This window comes from Protopterus annectens, chromosome 2.part1, assembly GCF_019279795.1.
Source record: "Protopterus annectens isolate FY-2018-M chromosome 2.part1, PAN1.0, whole genome shotgun sequence".
Classification (NCBI taxonomy): domain Eukaryota; kingdom Metazoa; phylum Chordata; order Ceratodontiformes; family Protopteridae; genus Protopterus; species Protopterus annectens.
Genome location: NC_056729.1, coordinates 859,593,542 through 859,616,130, shown reverse-complemented (window position 1 = coordinate 859,616,130; position 22,589 = coordinate 859,593,542).

Here is a 22,589-nt window from a genome sequence, read left to right as displayed (position 1 = left end):
ACAATGGTAACCAGGATGTCAGGACAGTTCATACAATACCCATCTGTGTGAGACATTGCAGACACTACACCCCTGTACCACACTACACAACATTGGTGGGTGGCGTGATGCCAAGGATTACCCCTCACCCAGCCTTGTACAGCCATCTTGCACAGCCAAACATTACACACCCATGAAGCAATGCACACATGCATGTCAGTACTGGCACCTTGTGTCTGCGTGTGGGGTATGATTCTCCCAACCACAGTCACACCCTGTATAACTCCCATTGGCATACTGACTGATGTCAGACACGTTCACATGACCTAGCCCATAGAACCTCCGGATATCCCCTGTGGTGCATGTAGTACCTGTGCATTACTGCAGTGTGGCAAACTAAGTAATTAGGAAGTATATTTCTGTGCCTGGCAAAGTGTGTCAATGTGAGTCCATTAGAGAGTGTGGTTGTGTTGACAATGACATTCGTTCATGTGGACAGCCATGTTTGCTACACCTAATGTATGTCTACTATATATTTGTTGCAGATGTCGCTCACCATCACACATATATGTTCTTACAGCACACCAAAATGTCAGCTTTGCGGCACATGGAGTAACTGCATGCACTTGTAATAGTAATGACTAGTCAGTCAGGGGTTTGAACCCCTGTACTGGTAGGTGTATGACAGACGATGCTTAGGTTTTAGTCTCCAAGACCATCTCTGTACTTTGCCTCTGTCTGTCCCTCCCACACACTCTCTGGTGGATGTGGAGTTGTACACCTGCTCAGCAGCAGCTTGTGTTTTGTAAGTGATGGTCCTGATCAGGTGATGGCCTCTGTACCTGTTGCAGTCATCTTCTAGCTGATTGCATGTGGAACAGCTGTGATGATGTTCCTATAGCCAATCACATGGAAACACAGTACAATATCTAGGAACATCATGTTGGTGCTTGCCCATGACAGTCGCTGTGAGTGGTACCTGGATCTGGTGTTTGGTAAACGGCATCAGAGATGATATCTGGATGTTCCTCAAACAACATACACAGTGGGAAATAGCCTAAAGACAGGAGGGTGATGTGCCAGACATGACTACAGCATGTAAGTGGAGCTATGCTTCATTGAGACTACTGCCAGTTTAACAAGTTGTGTGTGGTAATGGCTATTCTGCATGTTTTAAAACTGACAAGACAGCACTCTGTTTGTGAGGGGAACCCCCATCTGTAGGGCCATCTGTGGACTGGTCAGTGTGTGGAACCATTTGTTTCCTGTGTTATTCACTGAACACACATATGTGAACTGCATGAGCATAGTGTGAGGATTGCAGTCAGTACATGGAGATAGTGATGAGTTACTGCCATTGCATCCCTGACTGGACATATGTCACATGAAACAGTGGTGTGACAGACACTGCCTGGGGTTCTTAGTGACATGCCAATAATGGGCCACTGTTCATATCTGCAGTCACAAGTCTTCTACACTTTGTACAGATGTTATGCAGTATATATGCATGTGTTGTGCTCCCTCTGCAAATGTATACCATCTGTTGTGTTTGGTTAATGGTCATATCTATGCATGGTGTTATAAGTAATACTGAATGCTGTTGACTATTACTAAGCCATATCTGTGTTAAAACTTCAACACCATAGGCTGTATGGGTTTGGAGGTACCAGCAGAACATCCTGTCCCACTTCAGCTGGCCATGGCACCAGGCACCAGCACATCTGAGGCCCAGCCTTGGACCTCCACCTCTGTTGGCTCTGCACCACCTTCTAGTGCAACCACCACTGAGGATGGGGCTTGTCCACCCTGGAAAGAGGTCCAGACAGGAACATATCCACTGTCATACAGTCCCAGACGTGGTGTGTAGGGGGCTCAATAAGGGGTTTTGAGACCAGATACACCAGCTCGAGGGCAGAGTGTCAAATTTACGGGGTGAGCCTGCCCCTCCTAGACAGCCCCCAGCACTGCCACCTTTGCGGCTGTTTTGGTGCAGTGGTGGCTGCCCATGGCTGAGGACCTCTGTCCCACTGTTTCCATCTGGGGGCTCATGGGCTTGTGAATGCCAATCACCCCTCCCCATCCAAGGTGTATCCCCCCACATGTGTCATATACCAAACCTGCATGCTGTCTTGTCTGTCATCCTACTCAACCTACCCTCTACGAGCATACCTACTCTCCTTCCCCCACATCCCACTCTCACCCTACGGAAACAAAAGGCCAATCAGTTCCTAGAACAACATTTGCCTCATACATAGCTGTCCATTTGACACACTTGTCCACTGGTCACATGTAACCCTTTTAATATGCATCACGACATACTCCAGTTGTCCTCACCCCTGTCCCACAGGCACACTATCCTGGTATGCACATGACTCTTAAAGGTTCCAGCTACACATGATGCAGATGACCCCATTGTTCACACAACACTACCTTTCCTTCAATGGTTACCCCATTTACCTTTTTCATGATGATGATGTCGCACACAGCACCTTGCAAGAGTACTGTTCTCACATAATGATTGGACAGGAACTGTTGTGTTAATGTAAATAAAATGTACAAAGTGATGTATTTGGCCAGTGTACAAATGTTTGTGTGTATTAATGACACATATCTGTCTGAGGGAGTCTTGATATTACATAGGACAACACCACTACATAATACAGGCTTTGCTGCTTTTTCCCTTTTCATTCCTTAGTAATGCTTGGTTGTCACATGGGATGTTCTTGATATATTAATATATATATATATATATATATATATATATATATATATATATATATATATATATACATATATATATATATATATATATATATATATATATATATATATATATATATATATATATATATATATATATATGTATGTATCTATATCTGGACATAAACACACACACACACATACATCTACATGATGGAATACATTTCCTATACTGTTGAATGACTGCACTGGATGATATGTTTGTGATAATATCTGATGTCTGTATATCTGCCATGGCTTAGTGGTAAATCACAATAGCTGTGTGTGCAGGGTCCTGGTTTTGAGCCTTTCAGAGGCCATTTATTTTGTTGCTGGGATGAACAAGGCCATTGGATATGGAGTCATTAAGGCACGTTAAAGCAGTTGTGAGCGGATGTGTGTGGGTTTGCACAGAGCAAAGCGATGCTAACCTCCAATTACAGTTTCTTACACTCATTTAGCCTCTACATTGCTTCACCAGTGTAATACTTGCATACTGGCGGCCAAACAGGCTTACACCCGCTTGCTCCCGCACTTGCAAATGCACTGTATTTGGTGTTTGCATCTGACACTCACACTCCTGGGTGGGAGTGAGGACTATGATATTACCTTCTGATGCCTATTACATCAGATTACATGCCTACAGTATCAGGAATGGCTGCCCATTAGGCAAAAGCATGCCATTCGACTGTACAGAATCCGTGGCCTGTCCAGAGTTTGATTCATATTATTGGTGTGTTCCTCTTACAATCTGCACCTGTCTGGCTAATACATGGGAAGTGACACTCTTCAATACAAACAAGTAATTGGGTTTTGGAAACCACATCCTTCAGCCAAGTCATGCTACTGCATAGCTAATATTCTATCATCTTTCTAAGGTTGTCAGTGGAATATGTGCTTTCTATCCCTATCAGACCTCTCATACGATTGGGGAAAAATATCAACTGAATCAGGGACATGTCATAAAAACATCAGGGACACATTTAAATTATTAGTGCTATTAACCTAACACATTGACAGGCTCAGAGCAAATAAATTCATACACATTTTCTGAAGTAAATGATGGTTATAACCCTTAATTGTTGTCATTATTCATTACGTGTAATTCACCACCTTTCCTCCAAAAGTCACTAGTTTTAGGAGGGATTAAGTGGGACAGAGTTAGAAACTGAGTCAAAATCAGGGATGTCCCTGGAAACCGGGGTCAGTTCAGAGGTATGGTCCCTATTTGTTCCCCCAATGGTTTATGTCCTGTCCAGTGGATTTGCTCTTAGGGGTTGAGAGGTATGGGCATCAGCTATGCCCATTTCGGGATATTACTTACATCCCCGGGCGGTCCTAATATGACTGCACCAGGGAACACCTTCACGCCTAGGCCCATAATTGCATACCCATAGTTCCCCCACCTGCCCATTCTCTTCAGCACTCATCCTTACTGTGGGTGCAGGTGGGTTATAAACACACCACTACATACTGCCCACTCTCCGCATGTCAGGAAACATGTTGTATGTTATGTTGATCCATGGGTTATCAGACTTGAACAATCTACTGGAACGTATATGTCTACAGCCTGGTTTGATGAATCATTACTGGGACTGACTCCGATGATCATTAATTTTTGGCATCCCACAAGGGACATCGATGTCTATGTTTCAAGATTAGACCTGGCAGGTCTCTCCCACTGGTAGTATCCTGCCGGTGGTCTGGGAAACAGTGGTGTGTTTACTTTTATTGTGTGTCTGTATGTCTCACCAGCCTAGCTGGGGGGTGGGAGGGTTGATGCTACGTGTTACACATTTGTTTATTGGACCCCTCACCCCCATATGCATGGCCTGTGAACATATGTAACTTGTAAATGCTGTATCATATCCGAGCTATATACATGTGCATATTTACAGTCACACACACACACATACACACACACACACACACACACACACACACACACACACACACACACACACGCACACACATATGTGTGTGTGTGTGTGTGTGTGTGTGTGTGTGTGTGTGTGTGCATGTACATATATATATATATATATATATATATATAGATACATCTGTATATGTATGCATGCATGTATATATTTATATATTGCTGTCTATATATATATATATATATATATATATATATATATATATATATATATATATATATATATATATATATATATATATATATCTAACAACATATGGGCCTATGGGTGTCTGCAAATGTATATATCTATATGTGGGTATGTATATGTATTCTGTCTTTGTATGTATACGTTTGTACTACGGAGAGGGAGAGGCTTATCTCTATGTCGCTATGGGTAGATATACACACACATACCTCTACATATATACATCTACATCTGGTTATTCCTTTCCTTGTCATATATATTACACTTTGCTGCAGTGGGACCCGTAGTGGGTGTGGCTGCTCGTTCGATGACAGCTCTGCCCAATGAACACATTTGCTTACATCCCTGGGGCTGTCCATATAGGCCCACATCAGCCAATACCTGCACACCTAGACCCATAAGTAGCTACCCATGGTTCCCCCACCCACAACTCCTCTACAGCACCCATCCTTACTCTGGGTCCTGGTCAGTTCTGAACACACCACTACACGCTGCCCACTCTCCACATCACGGGACCCATTTCATACAATTGTCTCAACCCATGGGTCATCAGGCGTTCCCACCCTTGTATGCCAGGTATGTATACACCCCAGCCAGAATGTTCAGTTTATCACCTTCTTTTTGTCCTGCCAATTTTTGGGGTGCCCTGCAAGGGATGCTCCTGTCTGTGTTTCAAGATTAGAATTCATGGGTGCACTGCGTACTCCCCCCGGTTGTATCCTGCCTGTGGTCTGTGGAGCAGTGGGCTCTTTACATTGTTTGTGTGTATGTTTTCCATGTTTGGTGGGGGGGTGGAAGGTCATAGATTCATAGATTCATAGGTAGGTACTAGGCTGTCAGCCCAAGGGCCTGCGTAAGCCTAGCCAACAAGGTTCCCTGGCTTACGCCACCCAAGAAAGTTATTTTCCTGTGCCACTGTCGAGCAGAGACACAGAAGTGATCCCCGGGGTGTATTTCCTATTTTCCATCTACTCATCAAGATTTTTCTTGAAGAGTGCTAATTAAGAACTTTGCTTGACATAGATGGGTAGCCTGTTCCAGAGTATGGGAAGTCTCTGGGACAGGAATCTATCCCTCCAGCATGTCCTGTGTATTGTGGTGACAAGGTTTAGGTCCCTAGAGCATGTAGCTCAGAGGGATTGTGATTTCTTTAGGTGTAGCATGTCCAACAGCTCTGGGTTTGACATAGCTTTATATGTTAGGCAGAGATCACCTTGGAGTAGGTGATATGCTATGGAGTAAAGCTTGAGTTTTTTGAAGCGGTCAGTGTAGGGCATTTGTTTGAGGCCAGTAATCCTCTTTGTGAGGTACTTTTGTGGCCTTTCCAGTTGCTGCAGATGTCTTTTGAGGTACATTCCAAAAGGGGGATTGTATTCTATAATGGGTCTAATGAGTGTCGAGTAGAGGGGAACAACAACCTCTTTTTTTCCTGGATGAGAACCCTTTTATGATGAGGTGTGCCATGTAGAAGGACTTCCTGACTACTGTGGAGATGTGACTATCAAATGAGAGACTACAGTCCACCTAGGTCCCAAGGTCTCTTATCACACACTCTATGTTAAGTAGATTGCTGCCTTTGTGGTAGTTCATTGGTACAGAGTTTTTCCAAAGGGGATGACACTGCACTTTTTGGCATTGAGCTTGAGGCCATGACTCTAACACCAGGCAACTGTCTCAGCGAGGCCCTTCTGTAGGATATCCACATCATTTGGGGACTTAACTATGGCTTCTAGTTTGCAGTCATCTGTGAACTTCATTAGCCAGAGGCCTTCTGTGTTAGCCTGTACTTCAGAGAAGTAGATACCAAGCAGGTGAGGTCCCAGGACGGAACCCTGTGGTACTCCACTCGTCATTGCTTTGAGGTCAGATTTAGAGTCTGCAACTTTTTCAATGTTGGTTCTGTCAGTGAGCCAGTTGGCAACCCATCTTGTGATGTAGGGATTTATACCTAGTTTAGTGAGTTTAGCTATATTCCAGAATGGGGGAATGGTGTCGATAGCCTTGGCAAGGTCAAGATAGGCTGTGTGAACCAGTTTACTCTCATCTACGGCTTTGGTGACTTCGTCAAAGAAATTGATCAGGTTCAGGAGGCATGATCTGCCTTTCTCAAACCTGAACTGGGTGGGATCCAGAGTTTGGAGGTTACCAATGTCTTTGTTTATGAGTTCCGTGATGATATGTTCCATGGCCTTGCAGACCAGGCTCGTCAGACTAATAGGGCGATAGTTCCCAGGATCAGTGGTTGTTCACCCTTTGTGGAGTGGGATAACTGTTGCTGTACACCATTCAGTGGGCACAAAGCCTGATGTGAGGCTATTATTGAACATGGTGCTTAGGTGGGGAGCCAGTTCGTTCTGATGTTCATGTAAAATGCAGCCTGGGATGTTGTCTGGTCCCATGGATGTTGTGTGTTTGGCTTTAGAGAGTTCAGCTTTTACCTGCGTAGTTGTGATTAAAGGGACTCTGCATTCTTCCTGTATTGCTATGGGCCCTTTAGGGGGTGAGAGGGGGGTAAAGTTAGCACTGAACCTATCTGCCAGGATGTTGGCAATATCAGTTGGTTCTGTAAATTTCTTGCCTTTGTGCTGTAACTCAGAGCAGATCTGGGTGTTGCCATCGAGATTCTTGACATAGCTATAGAATGCTTTGTGGTTGTCCTTGGAATTAGTGGCAATTTTGTTTTCATAGCTAGCTTTGGATGATATTATAAGGGATCTCAGCTTTTTACTGAGGCTGACCAGGGAGCTCCAGACAACATCCCATTATACTCTCATTTGCAACAGTTTCTTCCTTCTGTTGTACAGTTTGTTTATGGCAGGGGACCACCAGATTGGCTTCCTTTTTTTGGAGGATAGCGTCTTGGTTCTGTTTGGGATAGCACAATCCATGCACTCGTGTAAGTGCTTATAGAATGCATTTGTGTAGGATTCAGCAGTTGTAACTGTATTGGCCATCTTCATGGGTGTCATGAAGTTCACCACTTCTGTCTTAAGAAGTATGAACTTGGCTTTGGAGAAATTTTTTACTGTGGTTTCCTTAATGGGGGTGGGGGTGGGATGTGGATATCAAGGGTGATTAGCTTATGGTCAGATCAGACCAATGAGGAGTTGACTTCAGGTGTGAAACACTGGTCACTCATGTTGGTAATGACTAGGTCTAGGAAATTGTTGCCCTGGTGGGGCTGTGGATAAGTTGATCCAGGGCATTGGAGTTTATGAATTCCAGAAAGCGTTGTGTGAAGAAGTTGGTACATGAGTAGTTTTCCCAGTTAATGGTGGGGTAGTTGAAATTGCCCATTATTAGGGTGTTTGGTTGAACCCTAATATTTTCCAGTACATCAAGAAAAGAGGAGTGGGAATCCTGGGGCATGGTGGGGGATCTGTAGCAAGCTACAATTTGGATTGTAGTTTTGCCCAGAGTTAGTTGCACTTGAATAACCTTGGATGCATTATGCTGATCAACTAGCCTGGAGGTGTGGATATCCTTAATGAATATGGACACACCTCCGCCTTTGGTGTTCCAGTCCAGGTTACATGGCTGAAAAGTGTGGTATGAATTATAGCCTGATAGTGCAGGGGTGATCTTTGGAGCCTTGAGCTAGGTCTCAATCACTGCACAGATATTGATGTTCTCCATTTTTAAGGAGTGCCTCGAGTGAGTGCATTTTGAGATTTAGATGTCTTGCATTGAGTAGCATTACCCTCAGTTTTTGCTTGCCTGTTCCTCTTACGGTGGTGAATTTGTCATTTGAACCTTACCCAAAAAAGGCACTATAGCAGCGGCAAGAACTTTAGCCAGTGTCTGGAATCCCAGGGGTGACAGGTGCAGGCCATCTCTGGAAAAGCATCATGGTTTGTCAATCATGTCATCCCAAGCAGACAGATACTGGATCCCCTTAGAATGACACCAGAAGGTTCGCCAATTGTTGAAGTCAATCATTTTGCCCTTATACTGCAGTATCATTCTGGGCAATGGCAGAATGCTACTCAGGGCTGGGGTCATACCTGCCTGGGCTACAAGATCGGAGAGCTCTTCCATGTCTCTTTTCATGGAGTCCAGGGTGGTACATCTCAGGTCATTCGCACCAATATGGACAATGACAGAGTCATATTTGTACTTGTTGTGGAGTGACCTGAGTGCGTGGGTTATGTGCCAGATCCTGGCACCCAACAGGCAGCTGACAGTAACCTTCTCCTTGTTTAGCCTGGTGAGTGGGATATCAGTGTGCCTGAATTTAGTGTCACCTATGACTAGTGTGTTGGATACATTGTTTTGCCTTATTGGCTGTGGTTGAGTGGCACACTGAGTCTCTGTTGCATGAACTACAGAGTGAACTGGCACCTCACCTGTGTGCCCTGTTCAATCACAGCCTCACCTCAGGCTTTGTCCCTATCAAATGGTACACTGCTACAGTCATCCCTCTCCACAAAGGAGGAGTGACTACAGACCCTGGGAACTATCGCCCCATTAGCCTGATGAGTCTGATATGCAAGGCTATGGAAAGCATCATCATGTACCTAATAAACAAGGATGCAGGGAATCTCTAAACTCTGGATCCTACACAGTTTGGTTTTGTGAAGGGTAGATCATGCCTGCTCAACTTGGTCGACTTCTTTGAGTCAGTCATCAGAGCTGTGGATGAAACCAGGGTGGTTCATACAGCCTACCTTGATCTGGCCAAGGCCTTTGATATCATTCCCCACTCAGGAATCATAGAAAAACTCAGTAAGCTGGGCATCAACCCCCATATCACTAGGTGGGTTGCAAACTGGCTCACATATAGAACCCACAGTGTGAAAGCCAGACTGTAGACCAGTCATGAGTGGAGTCCGACAGGGTTCGGTCCTGGGTCCTCTCCTGTTTGATATCGACTTCTCTGAAGTCCAGGCCAACACAAAGGGACTCTGGATGACAAAGTTTGCAGACGACTGCAAGTTGGGAGCTCTTAATTAACTCCTCAAGTGATGTTGACATCCTACAGGAAGACCTCACTGAGACCAACGACTTCTGTCAGAACCATGGCCTTAAGCTCGATGCCAAAAATGTGTCATCATTCCCCTTGGGGAAAAACCTGGTTCCCTTGAATTACCACATCAGTGGTTGTCCACTTAACACAGAAGCCATTATAAGAGATCTGGGAACACAGGTTGACAGCAACCTCTCATTTGACCACCACATTGCCACTGTGGTCAGAAAGTCCTTCTGTGTGGCACATCTCATTACTAAGGGTTTTGCATCCAGGAAGAAAGAGGTCATTGTCCCCCTCTATTCTTCCCTCATTAAGCCAGTCATTGAGTGCAATACCCCAATTTGCAGGTACTTCACTAGACACCTGCAACAACTGGAGAGGTCGCAAAAGTACCTCACAAATAGGATCCTTAGCTTTAAACACTTGTCCTATATGGACAGACTGAAAAAACTCCAACTATTCTTTCTCATATCGCCTACTTAGAGGTGATCTCTGCTTGACTTACAAAGCCATGTCTGACCCAGCTCTGTTAGAAATGCTACCTGTAAAGAAATCTCAATCCCTCAGCACAACACGTCCCAGAAACCTCATTACCACAATCAATAGAACATGCTGGGGGGACAGGTTCATAACCCAGAGACTGCCCATGCTATGGAATAGACTTCCCACACATGTCAAGCAGATCAGCTCACTGGCCCTCTTCAAGAGAAATCTTGATGAGTGGATGGGAAATAGAAAATTCACCCTGGGGATCATTCCAGTGGCTCTACTCAACAGAGGCACTAGGAACTAAGGTTTGGTGGTATAATGTCAGGGTAATCCTATGTGCTAGGCTTGTAAAGGCTCCAGGGCTATTAGCCTAGTACACACATATAAACCTATGAAGCCAGGACTTATGAATGTAATGTGATTTAGTCAGAATGTTGGAAAGCAGCTGCACATGACTGTCTACACAACAGTAAGCAATTTATATGAATGCTTCTTTGACAAGCAAACTGTTTCCATACTGTAGGATACACATTGTCCCAGAATTGAACCTTGGACTATCTGTGTAGGCATGCTATGCAAGCCAGTATTCAACATATGCACCATAGGAGTACTCACAGCATGACATGCCCTGAATAACCATTTCACTCATATACAATCTCAACCCTGTCACGATATGCCATTGTCCAACATAAAAATTGGATAGCAATAACTAGAAACAGTGGTATTTATGTAATGTCAGTACATTCATTAAATGTTGCCCCTTACAGGAATTGAAAAGCAAACTATGTGACTCTACTGACTAATGGCATGTGGATTAGCACCATTATGACACTCCCCCTGTGCTAACATATTACTTCAGATGTATGTGTAATAAACAATATCCGAGATAAAAGGGATAATGGCGGCCTCTCCCACTATAAATTGACACATTATAACTGTGGTGCACGCTATTCATGCATTTCAGTATAAGCCCCAATAATGCTAACAGGCATTGAATATGGTCACATGAGCACACAACAGAAAATACATGATATTGTACAGGATGAATGCGTCACAGCAGAAGTGTCACTACAATTGTGAGATGTGTCATTATGTGAAGGCATTACATCTTGTTAATGCTGCAAGGGATTTGTGTGACTGTAATTGCTGTACTAAGTCAACAACAGACAGCAAATAATTTCATTCCCTTGTACCAGAGTTTAACACTTCCTACATATGTTATGCAAGGAAGATAGCACTTTCTACATATGTTATGTAAGGAAAATGTAATCATGTATCATTATTACTCCTCTGAATAAAAGTGTTGGTATGTGACAAACTATGGCAGCTTTCTGTAAGAGGTTTCAACATCTATATTTGTACAAAATAAATGTGCTTGACACTAGTGTTAATGACATGTACAGTCATACTCTGACTGACAAAACATAGGCTGATTAGTAATGACTGGATTTGAACTAACTACCCAAAATTGCAAGCTTCAGATATGTACCTGAACTGCAAGCATCACATGACATGTTGGCATACAATTGCAATAGGTCACAGTTAAACAGATGACAGCACCAGTGTTTATTAGCTGGTTTTATATTCTAAAACATGGTCAAAGTGCACAATAGCACTGTACAGCTACATATCATCTATGTAGTTGAAGAATAGTACACATGGTATGAGGGTGACAGACACACTCACAGCTGCTCTCAAACATCCTACATATGTAGTTACACAATGAACAAAGAACAGTATCAAAGTCATGCAAAACAGGAAAATGTGTAATCCAAATGTGAGATACTGCAGGAATATTAGCATTATATAATCTTGTGTAGCCAAAAAGTTATTTTCCTTGTGGCTGCTAGGATTTGCTAGTGTCACAGAATGCCACTGTAAATCCATCTTATAAGCTAAATTATACATAAAGGTGGTTGTGAGGTGGTCAGCCATATATGACAGTAATCAATCAGACTAGTTAAACAGTGACTGACTCAAGCCCCCTGCCTATCCACTTACACCATCTATATAGTACATTATCAGCAGCCAACACCACAGGCAAATAATGACTATAATTGAGACATACAGAGTTTATGAACGGATGACATCAAGAGTGTTCTGCCAAGGAGATATATCTGATAAAATTAGTTTTACAGCCATCTGGTTTTGTAGAAGTTGCCACTGCAAATATCTGTAAAACCATCTTTAACTGATCTGCATTCACACTTGTAGAAGTTAAGCACTGCTGTATTCGAAAATCCTACCTATCTGTAACATTCTAGGGAATAGTGCAAGACCACAGGATAAGTCTGACATTTAAATAGTGACAGTTCACTTGCAAAACAACTCATCAGTTTGTTGAACCAGGCATGTAGGCAGACAATATAATTTTGTCAGTGTGTGCTCTTATTGTTGCTCCACAAAACACCTGTCACATAAAAAATGGAATCGTTCTCCCTTCACCCTACTTATCAAATGTTTGTATCACTTTCCCTCTAAAAACATTAAATGGAGTTTTTCCAGTCTATGATACGGTTATTGGAAGCATTAACTGACACATTTGTGGACAGATTATAGTCTAAAAAAAGCCATGTTTTTTAAAGTGATGTCTAGAAAATTGTATTCAGTAGAGTACAAATAGCATCCATAGCTACACCTTTGTGTTGCAGAGAAGTTGTGGATGTGAAAACTGGACTTAGGGGATGTTGGAGTCATCTACCTGTTTAAAACATTTATCCAGAGTACATGTTGATTGATCACATGCTCATTTAACTGCAAAATCTCCCACTCACACACAAGTTTCCCATACTGAGCAAAGAACCTCCTACCTATATAGTTACAAAATGTAGGAAGCATTGTATTAATTGCAAGTACCAAAAGAAAAGCCTGAGTCTTAAGGGTAGAGAGTGCAATTTTGTCACAATTACCTCATCAGTGTGTTTCATAGAGGATGTTTATGTAAAAACTGGCATAAGGGAGCTGTGTGGAAATTTAAATGCAGTCTTTTCAGAATAAGTCTATACAGCATCACACACATGCACACACACACACACACACACACACACACACACACACACACACACACACACACACACACACACTTTCCTTGTTGATCATTTAATCTTAATCTAATTACATAATACAGAAAGTACTGTATTAGTCATAAGTGGCACAGAAGAAGTCTGACTTTTACAGGAAGAGACTGGATTTTTGTCTGCATGATCTCAACAGCGTGTTTCCATATAACTGGATTAAGGGACCTGATAGCACATTTAAATGCAGCCTTTTCAGAGGAAGTGTATAGAGCAACCAGCATTGCCCACACACTCAAAGTTCCCATGTTGAACATTGGATCCCCTACATATCTAGTTACACAATGTAAAGAAGCACTGTATTACTAGCAAGCACCACATTAGAAGTCTGACTCTTTAGGGAAGAGAGTGCACTTTTGTCAGGATGACCTGTTTGGCATGTTTCATAGAAGATAAAATTAGTTTCATTTAGTACATATTTTAGCACAGTGATATAATTGTTTGGTTATAGCATAGGATGTATTTCTAAGCGTTTTTCCATACATAGTATGGTTACATCAGTTTTTTATAGGTTCATAGGTTCATAGGTTTATACTAGGCTATCTGCCCTAAGGCATTTATAAGCCTAGCCCAAATTTTTGTGGCTTACGCCACCCCTTATATGAAAAAATACTGTGCCCATTAGTTTGTTGTGCCTCTGTCCAGCAGTGACACAGAGATGATTCCCGGGGTAAACCTACGATCTCCCATCCACAGGTCTAGATTTCTCTTGAACAGAGTCAGCGAGGTGCTCTGCCTCACATGGACCGGGATTTTATTCCACAGCATAGGGAGTCTCTGAGTGATAAATCTATCCCTCCAGCACATCCTATTTATATCCGTGCTAAGGTTTAAGTCGCTTGCTCTAGTGGTTTTGGTGGATTTGGATTTTTGAGGTGGAGCATGTCCATTAATTCCGGGTTGGACATGGCCTTGTATGTCAGGCACATGTCACCTCTGAGCAGACGGTATGCGACTGAATAGAGCTGGAGTTTCTTCAATCTGGCAGCATATGACAGATTTTGGAGTCCCTTTATCCTTTTGGTGAGGAACTTTTGGGGTCTCTCCAATTGCTGCAGATGTCGGGTGAGATACATCCCGAATGGGGCATTGTACTCGATCATTGGTCTGATAAGTGAAGAGTACAGGGGAACAATGACCTCACTAGATCTGGATGTGAATCCCTTCATGATCAGGTGGGCAATGTAGAAGGTCTTTCTAACCACTTTAGCAACGTGAGTGTCAAAAGAAAGGCCACTGTCAACCTGGGTCCCCAGGTCCCTGATAACCTCTTCTGTGCTTAGTGGATTGCCACCTATATGGTAGCTTGGGGTTACCTTGTTTTTCCCGAAGGGTATGACTATACATTTTTTGGCGTTTAACTTCAGGCCATGGCTCTGGCACCAGCTATCTGTTTCCGTGAGTCCCTTCTGAAGGATATCCGTGTCCGATGCACTTTCCACTATGGCGCCCAGTTTGCAGTCATCTGCAAACTTTGTCAGCCAAAGTCCTCCCATGTTGGCCTGTACTTCTGAGAAGTAGATGCCAAACAATAGGGGGCCAAGGACTGAGCCCTGTGGGACACCACTTGTGACCGGCTTGGAGTCTGACATAGCGCCAGCAACTCTAACCCTGTGGGTTCTATCCTTAAGCCAGTTTGCAACCCATCTTGTGACATATGGGTTTACATTTAAGCTGGTAAGTTTTTCTACAATACCCGAGTGGGGTATTGTGTCGAAAGCCTTTGCAAGGTCAAGGTAGGCTGTATGGACTGCCTTTCCCTCATCAATGGCCTTGGTGACTGTTTCAAAGAAGTTGACCGAGTTCAAAAGGCATGATCTTCCCTTGACAAAGCCAAACTGGGTCGGGTCCAATGTCTGCAAGTCCCCTATATCTTTGTTTATGAGCTCCATTATGATCCTCTCCATAGCTTTGCAGACTAGACTTGTTAAGCTTATGGGGCGGTAATTACCAGGGTCCGTACAGGCGCCGCCTTTGTGGAGTGGGACCACAGTTGCTGTACGCCACTCCTTGGGCATGTATCCTGTGGTAAGGCTGAGATTAAACAGCTGCCTTATGTGCGGGTTTAATTCCTCATTTAGCTCATGTAGCACACAGCCGGGGACACCATCCGGTCCCATTGATGCTGTGTTTTTAGCTTTAGAGAGAGCAGCTTTCACCTGCGCATTTGAGATGTCCGGGAGGCTACACTCGGCTGGGATAGTTATCTCTCCTTTAAGGGGGGAGGGGGGTGAAGTTTGCACTGAACCTGTCTGCCAGTATGTTGGCAATGTCTGTGGGTTCAGTGATTTTTGTATCATTTTGGACTAATTCTGAGCATATCTGGGAGTTTCCACCCAGGTTCCTAACATAGCTGAAAAAGGCCTTATGATTGTCCTTTGAATCCATGGCAATTTTTCTCTCAAAATTGGCCTTAGTTGATTTTATGAGTGCTCGTATTTTTTACTAATAATGATCAGGGGTGACTTCCCTTTTATGGATTTTGTTCTATCATGTAATAGCTTTCTCCTCTTATTGTAAAGTTTGTTAATGGCTGGGGTCCACCAGACTGGACGTTTGCCCTTTGTGGAAAGAGTCTTGGTTTTATTTGGGATTGCCTGATCCATGCAGTCCTGGAGGTGTTCATAGAAGGCATTTGTAAGGGCTTCCACAGCTTGGGTTGTGGTTTCCACTGTCTCAGGGGCCTTGAAGGATACCACACCAGCCTTGAGTAGTGTGAAGTTTGCTTTAGAGAAGTTCTTCACTATGGTCTTTTTTGTTTGGGGTGGGGGCAGGATGTGGATTTCCAGTGAGATTTGTTTATGATCAGATCTCACCAATGAGGGATATACTTCCAGTGTGGAGCATTTTGTCCCCATGTTTGTGACAATGAGATCTAGTATATTTTCTCCTCTCGTGGGAACAGTGACTAGCTGTTCCATGGCATTTGAATTTATGAACTCCAGGAACCGTTGGGCTAGAAAGTTAGGGCTTGAGTAATGTTCCCAGTCTATATTCGGGTAGTTGAAGTCACCCAATATGATGGTGTTTGGAGATACATTTATACCCTCCAGTGTCTTCAGGAAGGCTGTGTGGGGTTCCTGAGTTTGAGAGGGTGGCCTGTAGCATGCTACAATTTGTAGAGCAGTTTTGCCTATGGTTAGTTGCACCTGGATGGTTTCTGAAGCTTCGTGCATTGCCACCAACCTGGAGGTGTGGGTATCCTTTATGAATATGGAGACACCCCCTCCTTTTGTGGTGTGGTCCGGGTTTTGGGGCCGGAACGCATGATATGAGGTAAAACCTAATAGTGCCGGGGTGCTCTCAGGAGCCTTGAACCAGGTTTCAGTTACAGCACAGACATCGATGTTCTCCATACTGAGAAGGGCCTAGAGTGCATGCGTTTTGAGATTTAGACTTCTGGCATTGAGCAGCATTACCCTCAGTTTCTTCCCATTTTTGTTTTCTAGGGTGGTAGGTTTAGAATTTGAGCCTTGCCTAAAAAAGGCACTATGGGGGTGGCAAGAGCCTTAGCCAATATCCGGAATCCCAGGGGTGACAGGTGCAAGCTGTCCCTTGCGAAGCAGCGTGGCTTGTCAAGCATGTCATTCCAGGCAGACACTGGATCCCCTTTGAATGACACCAGACATTAAGCCAATTGTTAAAGCTGATCATCTTGTCTCTATATTGTGGCATCATTCTTGGTGAAGGAAGGATACTGCTCAGGGTTAGGGTCATACCTGCCTGGCCTACATAATCAGAGAGCTCCTCTATGTCTCTCTTCATGTAGTCCAGGGAGGTACGTCTCAGGTCGTTCACACCAGCATGGACAATGACTGTGTCCTATGACAAGTATGTTTGGTGTTGTATTTGGCCTTAAGGGCTGTGACTGCTTTCATTGTACATATGAAATACTTGAAAATGGGATGTTTCTCTTTTAAGCAACAATTAGACATAATTGATGACACCAATTAAATAATTAATCAATGTATCAAATAGTATTTAAATCCGGTGTTGCAATAGTTGTATGTATTCTGAGGAAGTTCGAATGAACGAAACCTAGGTCAATAAAGAACTTTTCGTACTGGAACGTGTGGTGGCTTTTCGTTTGGTTACAGTTTGCCTTGCTGAGAATTCAAGTTTGGTTTCTGCTTTTTACCTTCTTATTGGCATCGCCTACATCTCGCTTTCTACATTGGGGTTTGTTGTTTACACTGGTTACTAGTTTTCATGGCTAGTGAGAATGGTTTGGTGGATGTCGGGAGTATGTTACAGCAGATATGTGAGACTCTCAAAGAACATTCGGTTCTTATACAAAAATTATTAACCAAAGAAGCGGTGGGAATTTCGAGCTCAGGGGATAGCTTGGACTTACCCCTTACACAATCTACGCCACCTACCGCATCACTGCAAGGTAAATCTGATATACATTGTCAAGAACAAATAATAAGAGACATTAATTGCTGGAAAACAACTGAATTTAGTTTTCATAATGTACGCTCTCCACAACGTTCACAAGTCAATGTGGTGTCCGAATCAAAACCTATGCAAGAAATGCTTAGAACTTTTGAAACTAAACTGTTCAAGTTAAAGCGGACTCAATTAGAAAATTGTTATCTAATACGAAACATTGAATTGGGAATCATTCCCAAAGGTTTACGGCTTTGGAGGTTTCCAAATGGCTGTGAACAACAAGCTAGCATGTTAAACGAACTGCATGCGTTTTTTGACAATTGTGGCATCCGGTTGATGGAAATAATGGTCAAACATAACAAGTTCATAATAGAAGAGTTATTAAACCAATTAGAGGAGTTGAATCAAAACATTTCTAAAGACCTTCTTTTTGACCAAATTTACCATCAATATACGCACATCATATCGGATGTCACGCATAGTTGTGACATTCTGTTTCAAAAGAAAAATAAGAAAATTCAACGAGACACACAGAGTTATGCTCAGAATCAAGTATATCCGAAATCCGGAGGGTTGAAGGATAAACACCATGGTAACCAATACACAGAGAGTTCTACGGCAGTCACAGATGACGTCAATCCGCCGTATGAGGGTGATGACGAGACTGATATTCGTAATGGTGGCGAGGACTATACGGAAGAAGGTATCAGGAGATCTAACTGTATAAGAAACCAAAGCGATCATAGTATCCAACAGGAATTTAATAAGAAAGGCGCAAAACCCAAGCAGACTTTTTTGGGGAATTACAAAACAGGGGGAAAGCGAAAGTAAACGCACATGCAGGGCCAGCGGTACAGGTTGTTAGTAATGAACTGAACAATGAATTCCTTTACTTCCACAATTCGGGTGAAGTTGATAATGTAACATTGAATGTGAGTACACTGTGCCCTGATTCTGCTTTAGTTTTTTCCAAACATGAAAAATATTGCACATGTTTAACATCTGATAACAATAATATATCTTATGCAGTTGGTTCTCTTATTGACCATGATACTAATATACGTGATATGTGTTGCAGTAATTGCCCTTACGGTTCTGAAGGGCAACAAGATGTTTGTGACAATATGGCTGAGGATGTACTTTTGAATTTGGGCATATACCAATATAATGACACTGTGGTCAATGATACAATAGGGAATGTGTGTTGTCAAAATACTGATAAGCAAACATATGAACATGGAAGATGTCATCATGAACAATGTAATGAAGTTAATTTTTTCATAGATTGTGATCCAGATCATTACCTTGTAAATAATAATAAGTCCATGGAAATGCAAGTATTGGAAGCAAATACATATTCCAGTGAAGATACAGTGACTGATATTTATGATCAAGTTTTTTTAAGTAACCCTACTATAGTGACCAATGAGAAACAAGACTTTAAAGTATATAATTATTCCTTATTTAATATCAATGTGGAACATGCTAATTTATTTTCAAAGGGGTTTAATTTTGTTCCTTGTAAAAAAGGCAATTTAGTGGAATCCATTTTGGATTTAAAGTTGTTTTCAAAATTAAATTTAAAAGCATTTTTTCATAACAGGATAGATGGCCAAAGTCCGCAATGTAAGCCTTTTACAAAACCCAGTTTATTTAACCCACCCATGAATGAAGATATAACCAACTTTGAAAAAATAAGTGAATATGATGTCAGAATGTTTCATAAGAAATATAAGAACAAAATACATTCTAATATGACACAAGAAGAACAAATACTACTTTAAGAAATTAATGACAATTTGAATGTAAGAATTATGAGGCCGGATAAAGGCAATGGTATTGTCATATTAGACAATAGTGACTATAGCTCTTATATGACCAACATGCTAACAAGTGATACATATGTAGAAATCAGTAAAAATCAGGTTAATATAGCCTTTAAGAGAATAGAAATATTACTGGACGATATGTTATATCAAGGTGAAATAACTGAGAGTGAACATGAATATTTAAATAATGAACATCCAGTAATAAGTGGTATCTTTGGAATACCAAAGATACATAAAGGCCTTAATAACTTACAGTTTCGACCTATAGTAGATGGAAATAGAAGTAAAACATGTTATATAAGTCATTATTTAGATTATTTCTTCAAGGAAAGTATGAAATGTTTCACTTATATTACAAAAGACTCATGGGATTTTTTAAGTAAACTAAAAGAAATTGAAATGGAAAAGGAATACACTTTTGTAACAGTTGATGTCGTTAATATTTTAACAACCATTCCTCATGATATTGGTCTTATATGGCTTGAAGAACAATTGTTTGAGACATACTTATATGAACAAGAACAGATCAATACATTAATTAATCTGATGGAAATTGTCTTAAATAATAATTTCATATATTTTGAAGGAAGTTACTATCAGCAAATTAATGGAAGAGCCATGGGGGCACCATGTGCCCCCATGTATGCAAATCTTATAATGAGTTATTGGGAACATAATTACGTGTTTCAATCGGAATTTTTCAAACATATTAAGATGTATACCAGATATATAGATGATATTTTTATTATTTGGGATCATGAAAAAGACACATTAAAAACTTTTTTGGAGTATATAAACACTACAGTGAAATTTCTAAAATTTACTTATCATGTTCATAATGAAATAATTAATTATTTAGACGTAAGCATTATATACAATAGGGAAATAAATTCCTTAAACACACAAATTCATAGAAAGTCAACTTTTTCAAATGCATACTTGCATTATAATAGTTGGCACCCTGACCATCAGAAAAAAGCGATTATTAAAGGGCAGATGGTCAGGGCGGCCAGAATGGTAAGCGAAGAGCAACACTTTATAAATGAACTTGAATATATTATGCAACTTTTTATGAATAGAGGATATCCAGAACAACTTTGTGTAAATGTATACAATGAAGTAAAAAATAAAAGAAAACATGGAATATATACTGCAATATTAAAATCTGTTTTTTTACATCAAATAAATACTAATAGTACAGTAAGGGTTGAAAACATTTGTAATAATGTTCCATTGTATATTACCACTTATAATGATTCTTCTAAGGCAATTGAAGTAATAATAAGAAAAAATTAGAATTTTTTTATGAATGAAAAAATCTGGATGCAACTTTTTCAGGGTCCAATAAAATTTGTGTATAGGAAAAGTCCATCATTTAAAAATATATTTGAGAATAAAGGAGCCATTAAAAGTTATAGTAATAGGATTAAAGGAAACTTTAAATGTGGAACATGTACCGTATGTAGTTATATACATTGTTCCGGTACTGAAATAATGATTAATGCTTGTAAAATTAAGATATATGGACATTACAATTGTTTAACATCAAATGTAGTATATATAGCTTTGTGCCAACAATGTAAAGCTTTCTATGTAGGGAAAACGAAAAGGCAATTCAGAGAACGAATTAAGGAACATCTTTTAGATATTCAACATCATAAGACCACCAATGCCTTGGCCAGGCATGTTATTGAGAATGTAGACCATAAATTTAAATTTTGCATTATCAATCAAATCAAATATGATTTACAAGGGAAAACAGTTATATATCATTTAGACATGGAAGAATTAAAATGGCAAATACGCTTGAATTCATACATTCCACCTGGCATGAATGAATATTTAACTATTATGCCATTATTGAAATTGAATAGGATCAATGGGAAATAGAATATGTGTGGTTTACTTTTTAATTTTACATACATATTTTATTTTACTTATATATAAATTGTATATGATTTCATGGGGACATCGTCTTTAATTAGTGTTCGTTGGATACAATAGTGGGTTACATACATGGGATATATATATACTTATATTTATATATTTTTAGTTTAGTTATCAGTCATTGGTATATGAATAACTTGTACATTTAGCATTTAATACCTATTATCCATATGTTCATATACTTATATATTCAAATACACACAAATTTATATTAGATAGTTGATATTTTGTAGTAAGTTTATAGTACATTATCATCATTTTTTGGTATGGAATTTGTTATTTGAATTTGTTGTACGTTTTTACTAATTTAGTTGTATATATTTTATGTAAGCATTATAGAGATATTGGATTGTTAGGTATGGTTTCATGATATTGTGTATAATATTATATTTGATATACATATATATTTTTTAGTTATGCTGAATTAGTTTCATTTAGTATATATTTTAGCACAGTGATATAATTGTTTGGTTATAGCATAGGATGTATTTTTAAGCGTTTTTCCATACATAGTATGGTTACATCAGTTTTTTATACATATGAAATACTTGAAAATGGGATGTTTCTCTTTTAAGCAACAATTAGACATAATTGATGACACCAATTAAATAATTAATCAATGTATCAAATAGTATTTAAATCCGGTGTTGCAATAGTTGTATGTATTCTGAGGAAGTTCGAATGAACGAAACCTAGATCAATAAAGAACTTTTCGTACTGGAACGTGTGGTGGCTTTTCGTTTGGTTACAGTTTGCCTTGCTGAGAATTCAAGTTTGGTTTCTGCTTTTTACCTCCTTATTGGCATCGCCTACATCTCACTTTCTACATTGGGGTTTGTTGTTTACACTGGTTACATGTTTCCATAAAAATTGGGATAAGGGAGATGTGTGAACAATTAAATCCATTTTATTTAGGGGAGGTATATTTAGCAACAAGAATTTCACACACAAATTCCCCATGGTGAGTGCTGACCCTATTATCCAACTAGTTATACAATGTAGAGAGCAATGTATAATTGCACACACCACTGAAAATGTCTGACTATTA